The sequence below is a fragment of the Schistocerca nitens genome, chromosome 9 (genome assembly GCF_023898315.1).
Source record: "Schistocerca nitens isolate TAMUIC-IGC-003100 chromosome 9, iqSchNite1.1, whole genome shotgun sequence".
NCBI lineage: Eukaryota > Metazoa > Arthropoda > Insecta > Orthoptera > Acrididae > Schistocerca > Schistocerca nitens.
Window position 1 is genome coordinate 101,534,127 of NC_064622.1, and position 23,996 is coordinate 101,558,122.

The following is a 23,996-nucleotide window of genomic DNA, read 5'->3' on the forward strand; positions in this document are numbered from 1 at the left end:
AATTAAAATTTTACGGTGGGTAAGGCTATCGTTACAGAAGGAAAATGAAACCGCTTAGTTTGAGGAAAGTGTACAAGAGACCTTCTGAGGAAAGTGTACAAGAGACTCTTCTGAAAGAAGAATCTATTCTAAACTTAAGCTAAATACTGATAATAATTTTGAAATTGGAACATAGTGCAATCACTCACGAACTGCACAGGGGGGAAAAGGGTACCATGTAATATTTACTACAAATATTACTGATAATACAAAGATAACACTGATTGGCTAAAAAGGGGATAATTAAACGGTCGCCAGCCTACTAGGGCAGTGATCCTCCAGAATCTTAAGATTATATTATATTTATTTATAGGCCAGCCGGGGTGGCCGAGCGGTTCTAGGCGCTTCAGTCCGGAACAGCGTGACTGCTACGGTCGCAGGTTCGAATCCTGCCTCGGGCATGGATGTGTGTGATGTCCTTAGGTTAGTTAGGTTTAAGTAGTTCTAAGTTCTAGGGGACTGATGACCTCAGATGTTGAGTCCCATAGTGCTCAGAGACATTTTTGATAATTAAACGGTCGCCAGCCTGCTAGGGCAGTGACCCTCCAGAATCTTAAGATTATATATTTATTTATAGGCCGGCCGGGGTGGCCGAGCGGTTCTAGGCGCTACAGTCTGGAACCGCGCGACCGCTACGGCCGCAGGTTCGAATCCTGCCTCGGGCATGGATGTGTGTGATGTCCTTAGGTTAGTTAGGTTTAAGTAGTTCTAAGTTCTAGGGGAGTGATGACCTCAGATGTTAAGTCCCGTAGTGCTCAGAGCCATTTTGAACCATTTATTTATAGTATGGCAATACAGACACATAAGAAAGAAACAGACAAATCACTAATATAACAAACGTTAATAATTGTAAACAAACATCACTAATGTAACAAAGTTTAAGGATTACAAACAAATATCAAGTCTATTAATATAATCTATCGACTCTGGAGTAGCGAGCAGGAAGTCATCGGGGCTCCCATTATAGGCTCTTCTGTAACACTCTTCAACAATGTGATTGATGGTCTGATTTTTTCCGCAGTCACACTGAGGGGATGGTATTTTACCCCATTTATACAGGGAGTAAGCACATCTGCCGTGACGAGTTCGAATCCTTTTTAGAGTGGACCACGTTTAGCGTGGTAGGTCAAAACCAGGTGGCTTTTGTGTGATGCAAGGCATGCTATGATTTTGCCATGCGTTCCATTTTTCAGACCATGCGTTTGTGATACTGAAACCTTCTTGTACACAGCTCCTTGCTGTTCTTGTTGGCGGGTTCCTAGATCGAAGCCTATTAGTGTTTGCAGCCTCAATGTCTTGGTGGATTGGCAGGCTTCGATTTCCCATGATGTTTTTGTATTCACGTACAAGGGCTTCAGTACGTCGCAGTTGTGGCGGCGGGATGTGGCTTAATATTGGGAGCCATTGCGTTGGAGTGGGTTTAAGTACTCCAGAAATCATCCTTAGAGTGTTTTGCAACTGGACATCCACCGTTTTTACATGTGGGCTGTTTATCCAAATCGGAGCACAGTATTCGGCAGCCGAGAATACAATTGCTAAAGCAGAGGTGCGGAGAGTGGAGGCAGTTGCTCCCCAGGTAGTACCACAGAACTTTTGAATAACGTTGTTTCTTGTCTTTAATTTTTCGGCAGACTTTGTTAGGTGCCCTTTAAAAGATAGTGTTCTGTCCAGCGTCATGCCCAAGTACTTCGGAGTTTTATTGTGCCTGAGAATGGTGTTTTCAAATCGAATGTTCAGTTCCTTTCCAGCGAGTTTGTTGTTGAGATGGAAGCTAATAACCTCTGTTTTGGAAGCATTTGGTTGAAGTTTCCACTTACGGAAATATTCGCCCATTATCTTTAGGTCTTTCGTTAGGATGTCCTCAGATCTTTCTTTCAAAAAAAAAATCTTAAGAAAAGTGACAGCAAAGAAATTTAAGCAAATACTCACTGGCGTGGCAACAGGAGGTTTTCATGCTTTTGCACAATACAACACTTCACGAGAAAGTAAATGAATTATAAAGTAATGAGTTTCCAATTTATACTGAAATACTAAATGTTGAAAGTAAAGTTGAATAGAATTACTGGTTAAATGAATGACTGGCTAAACTTAGACTTTGTTTTGTAAAAAATGACTTTCAGTAATTAATTGTTGATTATTGAAAGATTGAAGTGAATTTACTTTAAGAAAATGAGCAAGTGATTTTACTTTCGAAATAACAACAATAAAATATATACCAAGCCAGAAAGAGTCACTCGCTAAGCTAAATACATAATAAATGAAATTGCGCACTCTAAAATTTGTGCTGTATATTGAGTTGTTAGTTTTGCCAAAGAAATTTTGGGTCACTTTAAGTGAATGAAGTTAATACTTAAAATTGGAAATTATTTAAGCCTCTGTTATGGAGTACACGAATGAACAGTTACTGAGGTTGATTATTTAGACTGAAACTGCTCATTAGCAAACACACAAAACTGGCAGTAAATATTTAATCAGTTTTCATATTCATACGAAAAAATGGTTCAAATGGCTCTGAGCACTATGGGACTTAACATCTCAGGTCATCAGTCCCCTACAACTTAGAGCTACTTAAACCTAACTAACCGAAGGAGATCACACACATCCATGCCCGAGGAAGGATTCGAACCTGCGACCGTAGCATCAGCGCGGTTCCAGACTGAAGCGCCTAGAACCGCTCGGCCACACGGGCCGGCTGTTCTTACGACACTCGGTGATTGAGGACAATGAGAACACAGGTGACATACAAGTTTTAACTATTGCATGTTATTATTCGAGTTAGTCGTGCTTTGTGAAAGAAATGACGCTGAGTAATTTTTCACTTAACAGTCTTACGATGTTGCAGGTATCCGGATGACGATGAACGTAGCCGACGACAATGCTGAGCTGCCGCTGCTGCTGCTGCTGTTTGAGAACGATGAGTCGTCCCCAGAGCCACGGATAATTACGGGACCGGGAACAGTTAGAATCGCAGCTTCCTCCGCCTGTTCACTCCTCCCGTGCTCTCAATACTCGTGGGTTAACAAATCAGGCGCGTCTACACTGGCGCGATCGTAGTTGCACCCTCCGTCTGCGGGAGCGCCCAATAAACACTTTCTCACTCTTTCATGACTCAAGCTGCTCTGCTTCCTCCTGCTCCCAACGCGACAGAGACTCTCCATACGCAAAGATAAAAAACGGCACAGCTACTACCATTTCGTCGTTGCTATCGATACATTTAAAGAATGTTCCTTTGGCTATTGCCCAGCAATTTACAATATTTTCATTATATCTACAATAAAGTGTATGCAGTCAGAAATAAATACACCATTACATCGATTATGTATTAAATACAATTTCTGTAATAAAGTTTACAGTTTCAGTATCAAAAGTACAGTATAAGTTATCAACGGATATTAAACACCGAACCATTTTGAATGGCGCAGGAGGAATTTTGTCTGCATTTTCGGTGTTACAGGTGGTAACTTTAAGAGTACAACAGCAGTTCCACTGTTATATGCAATGAAGTGAGCCAGTACGTGGAAGAATACATTGAAGGCCTCTATGAGGGGAAGATATGTCTAATGCGATAGAAGAAGAAACATAAGTCGATTTAGGAGAGATAGGGGATCTAGTATTAGAATCAGAATTTAAGAGAGCTCTGGAGCTGAATAGCATCTGTCGCCTTGGGAAAAGCTTTCGGCAATGGAAAACCGTGCAAGATGTTTGAAACTCTGAGGAAAATAGGGGTAAGCTATAGGGGGTAGCAAAGAGGGAATACTAAGAGTGGACAACCAAGAAAGAAGAGCTCGGATTAAAAAGGGTGTAAGACAAGGATGTAGTCTATGGCCTCTACTGTTCAATCTGTACTTCGAAGAAACAATGATGAACATAAAATAAATATACAGGATTGGAATTAAAATTCAAGGTGAAAGGACATCAATGATTCGCTGATGATATTGCTATCCTGAGTGAAAGCGAAGAAGAATTACATGATATGTTGAATGGAATGAACAGTCTAATGAGTACAGAGTATGGATTAAGAGTAAATCTAAGAAAAACGAAAATAATGAAAAATACCAGAAATGAGAACATCGAGAAACTTAACATCAGGATTGTTGGCACGAAATAGATGAAGTTAAGGAATTCTGCTACCTAGGTACCAAAATAACCAATGATGGATGGGCCAATGAGGACGTCAAAAGCAGACTAGCACTGGCAAAAAGGGCACTCCTGGCTAAGAGAAGTCTACTAGTATCAAACATAGGCCTTAATTTGACGAAGAAATTTCTAAGAATGTACGTTTGGAGCACAGCACTGAATGCTAGTGAAACATGACTGTGAGAAAACCGGAACAGAAGAGAATCGAAGCATCTGAGATGTAGTGCTACAGACGAATGTTGAAACTTAGATGGACTGATAGATAAGGAATGAGGAGGTTCAGCGCAGAATCGGAGAGAAAAGAAGTATGTGGAAAACACTGACAAGGAGAAGGGACAGGATGCTAGGACATCTGTCAAGACATCATGGAATAACTTCCATGATAGTAGAGAGAGCTGCAGAGGAGGGCTACAAGTATAGAGGAAGACGGAGATCGGAATACATCTTGCAGATAACTGAGGACGTAAGTTGTAAGTGCTACTCTGAGATGAGTAGGTTGGCAAAGGAGAGGAATCAAACTAGTCAGAAGACCGATGACAAAAAAGAAAATTGCAAACTGACCCATTTCTGTAACAACAAAACGAGCCTCTCACTTCAACTTGTAATGGTACTTGAATTACATAACCATTACGGCACCTCATCTCAACCTCTCGATACCAGCAATATTCTACTGTGTTTCTGTAAAATAGCTAACATATTTCTGTGACAACATTCCGATTTGATTTCATTAATGTAGAGGTACTTCGATACATCGATATGTATATATTGCAATGATATTGTTCTTATGTGTATTCTTTCTTTTGTCAGTATGATCGTTGAGGTACTTGTAACTCTGATTTTTGGGCGCGTAAGTGGTTATTAGAGAGTCAAGCTTTGGTCGCCATGTTAAAAAGACGCAGATTGTAGTCAGTTTATGAAATGTGAACTTTAACAGTGAGGAAGATATTTTCAAGTATGTTTTATATGGTGAAGTGATGTTTTGGAGCGAGCTATGTGATATTGCAACAAAAGTAATGAAAAAGAAGTGTAACTTCAATTCGGAGTGCTAATTTCTTTTTGACATCACCATTGTCCTAACTTGCAAAAGTTTAATCTTCAAGAATGGTTTATGAAACACATCTATAAAACTTTTGAATATCGCAGAATAACACCTAGGCCTCTTTGCATCCGAGCTTGGAATCATCACTACCTAGATTTTCGACGATTGAGCCATGAGTTCACGAGACCAGCGTGGGAAACATGAAAAGATGAGTGCCTAGTTTATCCATTATTTCAAGAGATGACTTTATTAACTGTTATCTAACGACACCTGCCACGTAATATAACTTTGTTGTTGCCCGAAAATGCAATATTTAGCAGCGTGAAAACACTACAACCATAATTAATTTTTGACCTTTGTTGTGGTAGGGTTGTTAGAAACTGAAGCACGGACACATTTCCGATAAAAATACAGAGTAGCCAACTTCCGTAACATTGTTACCACTTCACAAGCAATTCGACTACGTCAGGCTTACCGGTTTTACGTGGGACACCCTGTATTAATACCAGGGTATATCCGGGTACATTTGTGAGTATTCTAGGCCGTCTGTTGGACTACAAAGAATACGTGGCTCCGTAAACTTTCCCCGTTGTTGCTTTCATGTCGGGTCTCCAGCCGGAACATATCGTCATCTGGACACATTATTTCGGCGGTCCACCTGGCCGCGATCTTCATAGGTCGTCGAACTATCTCGCCGAAACTGAAATCAAGCACTCTGCGGCGAATGCGCTGTTGTGCTATCCCTAGAGGGCAGTTATGCTCACGCACGCGCAATGGACCCACGGTCGGTGTTTAAAGCACCGGCCGCGGCATTTTTTTTTTTTTTCAGTTCAGGCGAGATAGTGCGACTGCCTACTCACCTGAAGATGGCGGCCAGTAGGACCGCCGAAATATTGTGTCCAGATGACGATATGTTCCGGCTGGAGACCCAACATAGAATACAACAAAGAATACGTTACAGAGAACCTAATATGAACAGAGGACTGATTGTGTACTGTTTCAAAGATAACAAAGCTGATATTACCTTTTTGATGCGTCGTCAGCGAAGCATGTTGGAAATACTATGTCTTGTTTTGGATACAGTGAAACATTTCGCCCTGTTGGCTGTAGGCACGCCTCGTAGCACGATCTCTACAAAACAAAGTAAGCGATAGAGAGTCAGTCAGTTGTCATTTCAGCTGTCCAAACTGTGTCCACAGTATGAATATTTTGTTTGACGAGGCTCAATACTAGCTGGTGTCATGCCCACACAATTGGATCACGTTTCACCTCATGTAAATATGGACACTCGAGAATTCCCCGCCCGTGCCCCCACCTCTCTGCCTGTACAACCATGTTCGTTCATTTTTATAGGAATAGCTTCATCACCTCGTGTTCCACACAATATTCGAATGTCGTCTACGCTGTGTGCGACTCATTAATCCCATCCCGCTTGGTGACTAGTTAGTGCTACGACGGACGTTCAATAAGTAATGCAACATATCTCTTCCTCGGCCAGTTTCGGTTAGAAAATTGCAGAATTTATTGTGGGACGTCGTGGATTATTCCCGCTTCAGCCTCTGTAGTTTCATGAAGTTTCGACAGGTGTCAGCGCTATATGCATCCTTCAAAATGGCGTCTATAACGGAGGTTCGTTCCAAGCAGAGAGTTGTCATAGAGTTTCTTTTGGCGGAAAACCAGAGCATCGCGAGATATTCATAGGCGTTTGCAGAATGTGTACGGAGACTTGGCAGTGAACAAAAGCGCGGTGAGTCGTTGGTCGATGCGTCTGCCATCATCGCAACGAGGTCGCGCAAACCTGTCCGATCTCTCGCGTGCCGGCCGACCCCATACAGCTGTGACCTCTTTCGAGGTGAGCGCAGATCACAATGGTATGAGCTGTGAGCTGAGGATAGTGATATTAGCTGTCAGTTTTAAATGCGGGCTGATGTCACCTATTTGCTTTGGCATCTAAATCAAATAAAGAACTATTTGCCGAATTTTGACATTTTTCAATCGCCCTCCACCCGCTAATTGTTATAAGATATGTGTGCATATTAAACACATAAATCTTCCTGTACTCATGAAGTGCATTGTTGCATGCAAATTATATAAGATGTGGCGGTTGTGTAGTATTATTGCTGCTGTTGAGGTGCATGTGATATGTGTCTGTGAGCTGTCCATCATTCAAGATTGCAAAATATATGGATCAGCGTCTTTACCATCATACTACATAAATGATATTTATCCAATTGCTATCGAGTTCGAATGAATTTATATAATATATAAGAGTTTCCAATTTTATTTCCATCCTCCAGAGATACAATTTATTAAAGGATATATATGTGACTTCATCTCCCACTTATATTACAGTTAGTATTTACATCATACAAAGTGCTGTAATGCCAAGCCAAATGAAACGTTACCAAACTCTAAGTTTTACCGACAAAATACTTCGCTGTCGATCTCTGCTGCACAAGTTCGTTTTCTAATCACCACCACATGCCTCGGTAGTAACTGTACATTTAATTTATACCATCAGTTGTTTAAATAACAGTATGGCAGATGAGGGATATACCACCTAATTGCAGCTAGTTTGACGTAACTTCGATAAACTGATTAATAGCAGACCTCTTAGTTGCAAATGTGTACAGTAGAAGGTGGGGAAAACGATCAGATTTAGTATATAGAGCAACCGAAGTAAAAATGCATGTACTGAACACGTAAATCTTCCTGTACCATTAAAGTAGCTCTGCAATGTGCTGTCACTTCCCAGGAGGAAGTTGTCTGACACACATGCTGTGTTTACACATGTGGGCGGCAGTCGGAGACTGCAGTTGCTGCCTGCCCAAGAGTGGAGATAAGGCCACAAAGTGATACAAGGCAGCTGGCTGTGTGATAAGCGATATCTAAGTAAGCGGTCAGATGGCGTAGCAGTTTCTTGGCGTGAGGCGTGGGTAGTGGATGGAGGCACTGGTGATTAGTTCTCGATGGTCACTGTGAATTTTTATAACAAAGACATCATAAATGTTCCATTCCTTTCTACTACACTGGGTGGTACATCATGACCCCATAGGTAGACACCTGTGGTAAATATCAGATATTGAGCCATGGGATATCGGTTCATTTTCTGAAAAAAAATTAAGCCTGCATTTTCACATTGTTTATTTATTTATTTATTGTTCCGTGGGACCAAATTAAGGAGAAGTATCCATGGTCATGGAACAAGTCGATACATGAAATTATAACACGATATTAGAAACAGATAAAATGAAATATAAAAAACATATTTAGGTGACAAGTAAGTTTAAATAAAGAAAATCAACAATGTAACACTGGAATTTGCTTAATTTTTTAGATCTTCCAGGAGCTCCTCGACAGAATAGAAGGAGTGAGCCATGAGGAATCTCTTCAGTTTAGACTTAAAAGAGTTTGGGCTACTGCTAAGATTTTTGAGTTCTTGTGGTAGCTTATTGAAAATGGATGCAGCAGAATACTGCACTCCTTTCTGCACAAGAGTCAAGGAAGTGCATGCCACATGCAGATTGGATTTCTGCCTAGTATTAACTGAGTGAAAGCTGCTAACTCTTGGGAATAGGCTAATATTGCAAACAACAAACGACATTAAAGAAAATATATACTGTGAGGGCAATGTCAGAATTCCCAGACTATTGAATAGGGGTCGACAAGACGTTCTCGAACTTACACCACATATAGCTCGAACAGCCCGCTTTTGAGCAAAAAATACACTTTTTGAATCAGAAAAATTACCCCAAAAAATGATACCATACGACATAAGCGTATGAAAATATGCGAAGTAGACTACTTTTCTTGTTGAAGTGTCGCTTATTTCAGATACTGTTCTAATGGTAAATAAAGCAGCATTTAGTTTCTGAACAAGATCCTGGACATGGGCTTTCCACAACAGCTTACTATCTATCCGAACGCCTAGGAACTTGAACTGTTCCGTCTCGCTTATAATATGCCCATTCTGTCTGATCAAAATATCGGTTCTTGTTGAATTGTGAGTTAGAAACTGTAAAAACTGAGTCTTACTGTGATTTAACATCAAATTATTTTCCACAAGCCACGAACTTATTTCATGAACTACATTATTTGATACTGTTTCAATATTACACACAAGATCCTTCACTACCAAGCTGGTGTCATCAGCAAACAGAAATATTTTTGAATCACCTCTAATACTAGAAGGCATATCATTTATATAAATAAGAAACAGCAGTGGCCCCAGCACCGACCCTTGGGGAACGCCCCACTTAACAGTGCTCCATTGGGACTGAACATCACTACCACTCTCAATATTGCGGAGACTTAACTTCTGCTTTCTGTTCTTAAAGTAAGTGGCGAACCAATTGTAAGCTACTCCCCTTACTCCATAATGGTCCAACTTCTGCAGTAATATTTTGTGGTCAACACAGTCAAAAGCCTTCGTTAAATCAAAGAAAACTCCTAGCGTTCGCAACCTTTTATTTAATCCGTCCAAAACCTCACAGAGAAAAGAGAATATAGCACTTTCAGTTGTTAAACCATTTCTAAAACCAAACTGAACATTTGACAGCAAAATATGTGAATTTAAATGCTCCAGTAACCTTGTATATACAACCTTCTCGATAACTTTAGCAAACACCGATGGCATAGAAATAGGTCTATAATTGTCAATATTATCCCTGTCTCCCTTTTTATAAAGTGGCTTCACTACCGAGTACTTTAATCGGTCAGGAAACCGACCACTCCTAAAGGAAAAGTTACAGATATGGCCAAGTACTGGGCTAACATACATATAAAAATACTTCAGTATTCTGCTAGATACCCTGTCATATCCATAAGAGTTCTTGGTCTTTAGTGATTTAATTATTAACACAATCTCCCTCTTGTCAGTATCATGGAGGAGCATTTCAGGTAACAGTCTCGGAACACTTTTTTTCTAAGAGCGCTATATGATTCCCTGTTTGCGCCCTAAAACACTAATAATCATCATCATCATGATTCCCTGTTGGGACTAGGTTTCTATTTAGTTCACCTGCTATATTCAGAAAGTGATTATTAAATACTGTACATATATGCGACTTATCAGCAACACGGACATTCCCACTACGCACTGATTCTATATCCTCGACCTGTCTCTGCAGACCAGCCACTTCCTTTACGACTGACCATATGGTTTTAATTTTATCCTGAGACTTAGCTATTCTATCTGCATACCACATACTTTTTGCTTCCTAATAACATTTTTAAGCACCTTACAATACTGTTTGTAATGGGCTGCTGCATTTAGATTCTGACTGTTTCTAACGTATTGATATAATTGCCACTTTGTTCTACAAGATATTCTTATCCCTCTAGTCAGCCACCCAGGCTGCCTGTTTGTGCTAGTACCCTGTTTTGAACGTTCTAACGGAAAGCAACTTTCAAAGAGCACGAGAAAAGTCTTGAGAAAAGCATTATATTTATCGTCTACTGTATCAGCGCTATAAACATCTTGCCACTCTTGTCCCTTGATAAGGTTTACAAAGGTCTCTACAGCAACTGGATCAGCTTTCCTAAACAGCTGATGACTATATTTAACACGTGTTGCAGCACAAAAATCTTTTAGAGTTAAAATTTGTGCATCATGATCTGGAAGGCCATTCACCTTTTTGCTAACAGAATGCCCTTCTAGTAATGAGGAATGAACAAAAATGTTGTCTATGGTTGTTCTACTGTTCCCTTGCACTCTCGTTGGAAAGAATACGGTTCGCATAAGATTATATGAATTAAGGAGGTCTACCAGCATCCTCTTCCTTGCACCATCACTTATACAACTAATATTGAAGTCACCACATATAACTAACTTTTTGAATTTCCTATAATGTGAACCAAGAACCTCCTCTAGCTTTAGCAAAAATGTTGTGAAGTCAGAGTCTGGGGATCTATAAATAACATCAGTGAAACACGTATGTTCTGTACCAGCGATGGCGAGCCATGAGAGAATCTCTGACCAGAGAGTTATTTATCGTTGCTAGTCTGCGCTTGACCGCGCGAGAGTTCAGTTCAGTTGCGAGAGTGCAGTTGTGTAGTAGCGCGCGCGAGACAGTCGGAGTTGTGTGTGAGGAGTCGGCGGGCGTCGACATGGGCCTCTGGTCAAGATTCAGGACGAGGTATATTTTTTAAATAAGGTAATGAAGCAGCATTGCGCACATCTGATAATGTAATGCATCTTAAGTGTAATTAATTTTTTCAAGATTCGCCCCAATAATAATTTTGTTTTCAAACCAAGCATTTTAACAAAACAAACATTTTATTGAAAGAAAATTTCCCATGCATTTCCTTAAAGAAACAATTTATTTAAGTTCAAAGAATTTTTGCGATGCATTTCCATCAATCTATGGCGAAAAATAAGAGCAGATGCAGTTTTACTGAGGTAAGAATTTGAGTTTAATTAGGGCCTAAGATCGACATTTCGGTCTATTTGCGTTTTCATTGTCACTGAGATTTCATTATCATTGAACTGAGTTTCATTTTTTGTGGGGAGCTTACACTTGGGTCAGATTGCTATTTCTCATTTAATTGTCATTGTCAATTAATTATTTTATTTGCTGGAAGGTTACACTAGCTTCTATTGCCATTAACATTTAAGTATTGTCATTTTTGAAAATTTCACTGGGAGGTTACACTTGGCGACCTCCGGTCCAGGATCGTATTTCGTTGAGAATCTTCTGAGTAGTTAGATATCTGCTCTTATTAACTAAAATATAATTAGCATTTGGCGCAACGCTTTTACTAATTTTATGACTTTCTTTCCTCAGATCATCGGCAATTCGTTGCTCTGTTGTATTTGTGTTTGTTGCTTTTTGCATTGTGCTTATTTCATTTGTGATTAATTGTGACTATTGTAAAAATGTCGCGAAAGACTGTGAATAGTGTATCGCGAAGTATGATGAATGAGATTACTGATTTAAACAACTTCACCGATAGTACTTGTGACACGCAGTGTAATGATGACAATCTTGCGTTCACTGACAATCAGTGCGTTCCAACCACCAATAATGATGTAGATCTTAATGATGAACAAGCGAACTTAATTGTGTCCTCTGTTGATTTGATGACAATCGATGACGCGGGGCGTTCTGTTGTAATGAGCGCTGCCCAGCTTAACACAACCGGTTTGGAAAATTCACATGACGAACAGACAAATTTTCCTAATGAAAATGAACAGGATACAGAAAGTAGGACGGATCTATTTAATTCCGAAATAGTGACCGACAGTGTAAATTCCACTGGCAACAGAATGACCAAATGGTCACACAAAACGCGACAATGGCAGATACACCATCAAACAGTACAGAAAATAGAGTAGGTAATGTTACCTTGGAGCAAATTATGGCAATATTGATACAACGGGGTGAAAAATTAGACAAACTCAGTCAAGAACTAAATAAAATGTTCAAACAACAGAACGAAATTTTCGACAACCATTTCAAACAACTTAGCGAAAGTTTCAAAAAGACGAATGAAACATACGACAAACTTAATGAAAGTTTCGATAACCATTTCAAGCAACTTAGCGAAACAATTGATGAAAGTTTCAAACTGACGAACGAAAAACAAGACAACCTTAACGAACAGAACAAACAAGTTAGTGAACAGATTACAGCTGTTACCGTGCAATGTCAGGACACGAATGAACAATTACGTGAGGATACTAAGGCTTGTGCTAATAACAGTAATGAAGAAGTTGGCACTGTTGCACAAGAATTAAGTAGTACATGTGTAGGCACAACAGAATCACATAAAGACGAAATGAATGCAGTCACTGAACAATGTTCAGCAAACGCAACACAGATCCACGAAATTAATGCAGTTACTGAACAATGCCCTAAAAACACAGTACAGATTCGCGACGAGTTTAATTTAAAGTTACCAGAAATTTCACACAGTCTAAATACGGAAGTCGATAATAAAAGTGAACGACAGAACAACCAAATTGACGAGAGTATTAAAGTAACAGAATTAAAAACTATTTCAGTCACCAATACGTCACATAATCCGCCACGTTGCGAGCATTTGTCAGAGTCACGCACCGCGTATAATTTGAACAATTTACAGCAACTACGCGACTTAAAATCCGAAAAACTACACGACTTAAAATGTGAAAAGCTACGCAACTTGAAGTACGAAATGATACAGACAAACAGATTCTCACACAAACCTGAACGTGTTCTCAAATTCAGTGACGAGAACGTAGATTACGAGCAATTTTTATTCGTAAGAAAATCTAAGGAATGTAACAATCACAGAGCACAGATACACGTTTTGCACCGTATACGACAATTTATTTTTGTACTTTCACCGCTATTACCTGTAATGCAGAAGCTGGCTTTGAACTGGATACGACAATTTATTTTTGTATTTTCATCAGCATTGCCTATAATGCAGAAAATAGAATTAGCAAGAGAACAACAATTTGGTTCTGAATTTTTACCGCCATTGCCTGTAACACAAAAGCTGAAATTTATTTGCAGCGCGTAATAGACCTCAGGGGATTCATTGCGCTTTAATGAATATGTGCCGTAGCGTGCATAGGGCCCCGAGCTGTAGTGGTGCTGTTTCATCTTTAGTTTTCTGCGCTGCTGCCTTCTCTTCTACTATCCTTTATATCTATCAAAATAGCTCTTTAACTATTGCTCTACCTAGAATTAAGAAAAATGACTAATGAAAACCCGATACGACAAGTTTTACAGAAAGTGACAGTTCTCTTTAGACACTCCCGAAATGACAACAATCGCCGTAATATTAATAACAGATAAAAATCGTAATCATCAGTATGTGTAAAATTAACAGCAAACGCATTTTTTGGTAACAATAGATGTTTTTCACCACAACAGCATGAAAGTCAACCGGCTAGCATTCCTAACCAACAATGTAATGTACAAACTTTAATGTTTCGCCGCGTGCACGTATAGTCCCAGCTACAACAAATAGTAACTCACGCCAGCAAAGAAATGACTACGTAGGGGAACACATTATTTCAATTCCTATTGGAAATGCGCCGTATAGAAGTGACTATCACGACAGACGTAAAAATAATGAGGACAATTTTCAGCGTACATCTAACAACAGTCGGTCTTACCAACAGCAAAATCATCCGCAAGAACATATTCTCATGAATGAACCCGACAGTAGGTATCATCCAGAGCGTAACACGTCTGGAAGAAGTAATAGAACTGTTCAAATAGTAGAAATGCCACAACATCCTCCTGAAAATAATAACACGTCAGATAGAATCTGACTAGATACTGTACAGGTCGCATCTTCCAGTATCACAAGCACTACTTTAGACACGCAGAACATTGTTCACGAAAATGTTATTACTTTTGACGACATCAGAGACACTCTCTTGCAGGAAAGACCAGTTGTTCAGAAAATCATTTCACATCCTGTCATCGAAATTAAAATAGGTTCATCAAATTTTCAGCAGTAATCGATTCCGGATCACCTATGTCAGTTACAAATGAGGAGACTTTCAACGAGTGCAACAAAGAGAATACCTATCCTACATTACCTTTAGGCAAAACGAAAGTGAAAGGAGCTGTATCGAGTAAAGGTGTAGACGTTAAATTACAGACGCATTTATCATTTTGTATTGGAGGTCACACATTTCACTCAAATTTTTGGATTGTTCCTTTATTGACAACAGACGTTATTTTAGGTACTAATTTTCTTGTACAACACGACGCAGTTATTGATTTTCAAAATTCCTATTTAATGTTGAAGGATGAAAATGTGCAGTTGGCTTTAGAGTTTCAGCATTCTTTATCTGCGGAAGAACAAACAATTAATCGTACAGAGGTCATTTCCGTATCACGCAACATAGACTGTAATTCCACATTGTTCACGGATACGTACGTACATAACTGTAATACTCCAGACGAAGCTGACTACGACGTAATGCAGATGATTTCTGATAAAGTTGAACAAAGCAGTGCAAATACAGACGACGAACGCACGCAACTTCACAAAATTCTTTTACAGCAAGCTCCAGTTTTTGACAACATTCCTGGTACTATGTCCGGCTTTATGTATGAATTTCAAGTCAAACAGCACGACACATTTAAAGCCAAGCATTATCCCATTCCATATATCCACAGAGAACAAGTTAAAAAAGAATTGCAGGATATTCTTGACCAAGGAATTATTGAACCAGCAGTTAGTCCGTACATAAACCCGCTACATATTGTTAAGAAAAAAGATGGCTCACTTCGCCTCGTACTTGATTCACGTCACATTAATGACATTATTATTAATGAAACAGATCGACCACAGACATTAGAGGAACTTCTACAGAAATTTCACGGTACAGCTATTTATTCCACACTAGATTTGAAATCGGGATTTTGGCAAATTCAACTTCATCCGAATTGCAGAAAGTACACAGCTTTTCTCTGTTTTGGTGACTGTTATCAATTTTGCAAATTACCATTCGGCTTAACTATTTCTTCTGCAGCTTTTATTCGCAGTTTGAACACAATACTTCCGACAGAAATTAAAGACAGGATCACGACGTACGTAGACGACATTCTTATCGCAGAAGCTAACTGGTCTGAACAGAATATGATTCTTGAACGACTGTTGCAAACTTTTCATGCACAAGGACTCAGTTAATCTCAGTAAATCGCATTTTGGTAAAACTTCTATAAAATTTCTTGGACACGTAATTTCATCAGAAGGCATTGCGCCTGATCCAGAAAAACTTCAAGCTCTACGTGACATTACTGTTCCTACGACGAAGAAACAACTACGCAGTTTTTTGGGCTTAATTAACTTTTTTCGTAAATTTATTCATCACTCTGCTTTAGACACGCCTAGATTATGCCAGTTGACAGGTAAAAACACTATTTGGTCTTGGGATAAACAAGCACATTCTGAATTTGTGAACCTGAAAGAAGCCTTGTTGAATGCTCCACTTTTATCGCACCCAGATCTTACCAGAAATTTTTCCATTGCCACCGACAGTTCCAATACCGCTTTAGGCGTACATATTTTTCAGGAAATTGAAGAAGATGGATCTACAGTAATCAAAAACATCTCATTTGCAAGCCGCATTCTGTCACCTGCTGAACGAAATTGTTCCGTTACAGAATTGGAAACATTATGTGTGGTATGGGCTTTTACGAGATTTCGGCATTTCCTTTATGGCAGACATACCACAGTTTACACAGATCACAGAGCTATACAATTTTTACTTTCAGCTAAATTCACACACGATAGATTAAGTAGATGGAAGCTATATTTACAGGAATTTAATTTTAGAATAGTTCACATTCCCGAAACACAAAATGTTGTAGCAGACGCATTATCTCGTTCTCTCAGCAAAAATCAGCAAGACGTCGCAACCAACTTCTGCAAAGCAAATTTCAGCGTTATGTACATTCAGCAAGTTGCATTTGAAAATTTTATTTCGTCGTCATTACAGGACATAGCAAAAGAGCAAAGTAAAGACAATGTGTGGAAAGAAATTAAACACCTTTGGTAAGATAAGAATAATGTTACGATTAGAAACCATTACACTGTACGCAATGACCTTCTGTTTCGCCGCTCTCATCCTGACAGCAACAATTGGTTATTATGCATTCCTGACGAATTGGTTAAGAAATTAATCTGGTACACTCATTTAAGTTACGCACATTACGGAGCTAGAAAATGTTTTCTTATACTGAGACAGAACTGTTATTTTACCAACATGGAAAAACGTATACGACGAGTTTTAGCGTCATGTAAAATTTGCCAGAAAGCTAAGTCAGACACAACTTCACATATTCCTCCATTATATCCCATTGTACCTGTTAAATTAAGACATATGGCCGCAGTAGACATTTTTGGTCCAATTCCGAGAACTAATAGAGGTTTTTGCTACATCTTTGTCGCTGTTGAACTCACTTCAAAATTTGTTACCTTCACTCCGTTACGCAAAGCTACTGCTAAAACCGTTTCGAAAGCATTTGTAAAACATTTTCTATTTCATGTAGGGCATGTGATGAAAGTAATTTCTGACAATGGATCACAATTTCGTTCTGCTATATGGACACGCATGTTACGAGCTAGAAACATTTCTCCGATCTATATATCCAAGTACCATGCTTCTTCGAACCCCTGTGAACGATTAATGAAAGAAATTGGTAAACTGTGTAGAATATACTGCCACAAAAGACATATTGACTGGGATACACACATACTCTCCTTCCAAGATGTAATTAATTCCATACCAAATGAATCCACTATGCTATCTCCGTCTGTTATACTGAAAAATGCTGAACCAGCTAACAAAATTAAAGAATTAGTAAACTTTCCTACATCTCGTCGACTACGACACCATGAAATCATTAACATTGCGCTGAACAACATCAAACGTGCCGCAGAGCGCCGGAGAAGACAGCAAAAACAGGTTTGTACACGCCGTGATTTTCACATTGGACAGAAGATATTAGTACGTACACACTATTTATCCAGCAAAATAAAAGGTAAGTGCATAAATGTGAATTTCTATACGCAGGTCCATATCGGATTCGCAGCATTCCTCACCCCAATGTAGTACACGTCGAAACTCTGAGAACCAGAAAAAGTAAAGGCAACCAACATGTGTCTAATATTAAACCCTTTATTGAATGAAGACACTTTATGATTTAACATGCTATGATGCCATTTACACATTTTATGACTATTTCTGCAATTATATTCATGTGACTACTTATTGATGATTATCGTATTTTTCTTGGCAAGTGCCCGACAAGGTAAGGTTAGCAGGTCACTCTTCTTGTCGATTACACATCAGACCGTGCATATTTTTCCAGACGAACTTACACATTTTATGACCACTTATGCAATTATATTTATGAGACTACTTCCTGTTTATTGTATTTTTTCTTGGCAATTGCTCGGCAAGATAAGGTTAGCAGGTCGTTTTACTTGTCGTTACACATCAGACCGTGCACATTTTCCATTTTTTTTTTTTTGTGTGTATGATTGTTTTCCTGTTTTGTTTGTATACATTATGAAATAGTTAAGATATAACACACACCAGTTGACTTGGACATTTTTGCTTTATGATATCTCAACATCGTGACTGTTTCACATTCTTTTTTTTTTTTTTTTTTTTTTTTTTTTTTTTTTTTTTTTTTTTTGCTGCTGCATTGTGATATTCTGTGTACACTTTTTGCCTCTGAACACTGCCTATGTCTTTGACAAATTACGTTTTCTGTCATGTTATGTTACTATAAACCAGTTTTTATCTAATGAGTATATGATTTAAATGCAAGACATTAATCTTTGTTCATCAATTTCAGAAAGAAATGATACGTGTAAAGGAAATAAATTAAAACAGAAAATGGGAATTTCACCTACGGAATTGACGAAAGAAGATACAAAAACCTTATGAGGAAGAGTAAATGGATCATAATTAACAAGCATTAACAAGAATATACTATACACATCGCAGATTAGCAGTCTTAACTAATTTTTTCTTTCAGAATACGAGGCGATTGATGCAGGCTGTCAGACAGAATTACACATCTTAGTTTTAGTGATGAAATATGGTAGATATAAGGAATAGTTGTATAATGAATAACGATGTGATTTTTTTTGCAGATGATAATTAATAATGATGAAGAATATGCTACTATGAATAATGAAGCTTTTCTTTACAGGTGATGATAATGATGGAGTTATGATAATGACGTGATGGATAATAAAGTTTTTTTCTTTACAGATGAGGATATTGTTGAAATTATGTATTTATGCTATGTAGTTATTTAAGTATTTGTTGCAGTTTGCTTTGACAGCAGGTGTTATATTGCATAGTAGGATGACGGAAGGTTTTGGAAAGGACAGCTATAGAACACATTTTTATACACATTTCACTACCTGTTAATTCGAAGTTCACTACTTTTCAGCATAGTATGCATTTCTTCTTTCAGCTCAATAATCCATCTTGTATTTTTTCCAGGAGAAGCTTTTCATGATACTTACTAAACTTATTGCTTATTAAACCTATACTAGCACTTACATTTTTTTACTCAGTTGTGTCTATCATTTATAAATGTGATCACATATACTGCCTTGTTTCATAACCTTGCTACAGCTGACTCATGACGAATGACGTTACCTATCCTCATTTGCAGCAGTATGTCAAAAGCAAATAATGTTATGCCTCAGCAATTAATTATCGATCCCAACGCAATGCATTGCTAACTAACAAAAAAAAAGTGTATATCACCAGTTCCAAATAATGCTACCCATTTAAGAGAGTTCTGAGTAATACTGAATGATGAACAATGTTTTGTACTATTCAATACTTGCTGGCCACTGAGTGCCAATAATTAGTTTAACTAAATAAATTATGTTAATACTACACCATTCATTAGCTCCTGTTTTCAATTATGACTTTTGATGTTTTGTAACTGGCCACTGAGTGCCAATAATTAGTGTAACTAAATGAATTATGTTAATACTATGTCATTCATTAGCTCCTGTTTTCAATGATGACTTTTGATGTTTTGTAACAGGCCAATGACTGCCAATAATTAAAAATGTTGTACTATTTAATACTTGCTGGCCACTGAGTGCCAATAATTAGTGTAACTAAATGAATTATGTTAATACTATACCATTCTTTAGCTCCTGTTTTATGTGATGACTTTTGATGTTTTGTAACTGGCCACTGAGTGCCAAAATTAGTGTAACTAAATGAATTATGTTAATACTATGTCATTCATTAGCTCCTGCTTTCAATGATGACTTTTGATGTTTTGTAACAGGCCAATGACTGCCAATAATTAAAATGTTGTACTATTCAATACTTACTGGCCAATGAGTGCCAATAATTAGTATAACTAAATGAATTATGTTAATGCTATGCCAATAATTGACTCTCCTTTTCAATGATGACTTCTGATGGTTTATAATTGGACAATAAGTGCCAATGTACACTATAATCAGTTAATTTTATGAACATTATTCTGTCATACTAAATATGCTTTGTAACTAGCCAAGGATTGCCACTGTTTATAGTAATACGATTACCCATGATGCCAATAATTGCTATAATCAGTTAATTTTATGAGCATTATTCTGTAATACTAAATACATGGTACAGAAATGTTCAATAGCTGGGCTATGAATGCCGCAAACTACTACTGTAATTCTCAATGAAGACTACTATGTGACTTAATGTCCTTCACCTTCTGAGCTAACTACCCTGAATTACTGCAATATCCATTTGTCCTATCCATCCTCATGATCATGGAACACTATATTTGGTTTTTGCACTAATTCTACGTTGGTGTGCCTTGTAAGAGCGTGGTGTTGACACGACATGCTGTCCACCACCGTCAGCGATGAAGACGTTATTATGGTCCCACTGTTTGGTGTACCTGATGTATTGCCAAAATGATAACAGGGAATATTACTACGACATTTCAGTGTCTTGGATACGCTGATAAATACTTCTGGGAAAAGAACTGCAAATTGTCTCACTTGGTGTTGTACTTCTGTGGAAAGATATGGACTTTCAGTGCAGCTGCGTGCAACCTAAAGTGCTACAACCATGATGCAATCCTTCCCGTTCCTATCCTAATTCTTGTAACATGATGAAAATCATTTTTTGCTAACATGATTTATATTCATGACCTATATTTGATGTGCACTTATGTCATGTGTTAATATGTTTTCTACTGAACTTCAGTGCCTGTGCACTTTTCTCATTTTTCAATATGATTTGTACTCATTCTATATACATTTTGTGATTTCCTGATATGTTCAATAGTTCAGTGCCTATACACTTATGTCATTTGTTATTCATTGTATATACATTTCGTCATTTGCTGATATGTTCTGAACTGCAGTGCATGTGCACTCATGTCACTTGTCAACATGATATTTTTTTCCATTCTGTTTATTTGTTCTGAAAATGCTAAAGAGTTTTTCAGTGCGTGTGCACTTTTGTTATCTATCAAATAATTTGTATATACATTTTTCTGATTTGCTAATATGTTTTGTACTCACTTTTTGTCATTGTCTAATATGTTTTGTACTTGATGCATGTGCACGATATTTCCTTCATGTTCTATATCTGTATATATGCTGTAATTGTAAAGTTAATTAGTTGAGAAAAAATTTGTTGCTCATGGCAAGTCCAAATGACTCACCATCGCTGCCAAATTTTTGCCCCCCCCCCCAGTGGAGGGTTATGAAACACGTATGTTCTGTACCAGCGATGGCGAGCCATGAGAGAATCTCTGACCAGAGAGTTATTTATCGTTGCTAGTCTGCGCTTGACCGCGCGAGAGTTCAGTTCAGTTGCGAGAGTGCAGTTGTGTAGTAGCGCGCGCGAGACAGTCGGAGTTGTGTGTGAGGAGTCGGCGGGCGTCGACATGGGCCTCTGGTCAAGATTCAGGACGAGGTATATTTTTTAAATAAGGTAATGAAGCAGCATTGCGCACATCTGATAATGTAATGCATCTTAAGTGTAATTAATTTTTTCAAGATTCGCCCCAATAATAATTTTGTTTTCAAACCAAGCATTTTAACAAAACAAACATTTTATTGAAAGAAAATTTCCCATGCATTTCCTTAAAGAAACAATTTATTTAAGTTCAAAGAATTTTTGCGATGCATTTCCATCAATCTATGGCGAAAAATAAGAGCAGATGCAGTTTTACTGAGGTAAGAATTTGAGTTTAATTAGGGCCTAAGATCGACATTTCGGTCTATTTGCGTTTTCATTGTCACTGAGATTTCATTATCATTGAACTGAGTTTCATTTTTTGTGGGGAGCTTACACTTGGGTCAGATTGCTATTTCTCATTTAATTGTCATTGTCAATTAATTATTTTATTTGCTGGAAGGTTACACTAGCTTCTATTGCCATTAACATTTAAGTATTGTCATTTTTGAAAATTTCACTGGGAGGTTACACTTGGCGACCTCCGGTCCAGGATCGTATTTCGTTGAGAATCTTCTGAGTAGTTAGATATCTGCTCTTATTAACTAAAATATAATTAGCATTTGGCGCAACGCTTTTACTAATTTTATGACTTTCTTTCCTCAGATCATCGGCAATTCGTTGCTCTGTTGTATTTGTGTTTGTTGCTTTTTGCATTGTGCTTATTTCATTTGTGATTAATTGTGACTATTGTAAAAATGCCGCGAAAGACTGTGAATAGTGTATCGCGAAGTATGATGAATGAGATTACTGATTTAAACAACTTCACCGATAGTACTTGTGACACGCAGTGTAATGATGACAATCTTGCGTTCACTGACAATCAGTGCGTTCCAACCACCAATAATGATGTAGATCTTAATGATGAACAAGCGAACTTAATTGTGTCCTCTGTTGATTTGATGACAATCGATGACGCGGGGCGTTCTGTTGTAATGAGCGCTGCCCAGCTTAACACAACCGGTTTGGAAAATTCACATGACGAACAGACAAATTTTCCTAATGAAAATGAACAGGATACAGAAAGTAGGACGGATCTATTTAATTCCGAAATAGTGACCGACAGTGTAAATTCCACTGGCAACAGAATGACCAAATGGTCACACAAAACGCGACAATGGCAGATACACCATCAAACAGTACAGAAAATAGAGTAGGTAATGTTACCTTGGAGCAAATTATGGCAATATTGATACAACGGGGTGAAAAATTAGACAAACTCAGTCAAGAACTAAATAAAATGTTCAAACAACAGAACGAAATTTTCGACAACCATTTCAAACAACTTAGCGAAAGTTTCAAAAAGACGAATGAAACATACGACAAACTTAATGAAAGTTTCGATAACCATTTCAAGCAACTTAGCGAAACAATTGATGAAAGTTTCAAACTGACGAACGAAAAACAAGACAACCTTAACGAACAGAACAAACAAGTTAGTGAACAGATTACAGCTGTTACCGTGCAATGTCAGGACACGAATGAACAATTACGTGAGGATACTAAGGCTTGTGCTAATAACAGTAATGAAGAAGTTGGCACTGTTGCACAAGAATTAAGTAGTACATGTGTAGGCACAACAGAATCACATAAAGACGAAATGAATGCAGTCACTGAACAATGTTCAGCAAACGCAACACAGATCCACGAAATTAATGCAGTTACTGAACAATGCCCTAAAAACACAGTACAGATTCGCGACGAGTTTAATTTAAAGTTACCAGAAATTTCACACAGTCTAAATACGGAAGTCGATAATAAAAGTGAACGACAGAACAACCAAATTGACGAGAGTATTAAAGTAACAGAATTAAAAACTATTTCAGTCACCAATACGTCACATAATCCGCCACGTTGCGAGCATTTGTCAGAGTCACGCACCGCGTATAATTTGAACAATTTACAGCAACTACGCGACTTAAAATCCGAAAAACTACACGACTTAAAATGTGAAAAGCTACGCAACTTGAAGTACGAAATGATACAGACAAACAGATTCTCACACAAACCTGAACGTGTTCTCAAATTCAGTGACGAGAACGTAGATTACGAGCAATTTTTATTCGTAAGAAAATCTAAGGAATGTAACAATCACAGAGCACAGATACACGTTTTGCACCGTATACGACAATTTATTTTTGTACTTTCACCGCTATTACCTGTAATGCAGAAGCTGGCTTTGAACTGGATACGACAATTTATTTTTGTATTTTCATCAGCATTGCCTATAATGCAGAAAATAGAATTAGCAAGAGAACAACAATTTGGTTCTGAATTTTTACCGCCATTGCCTGTAACACAAAAGCT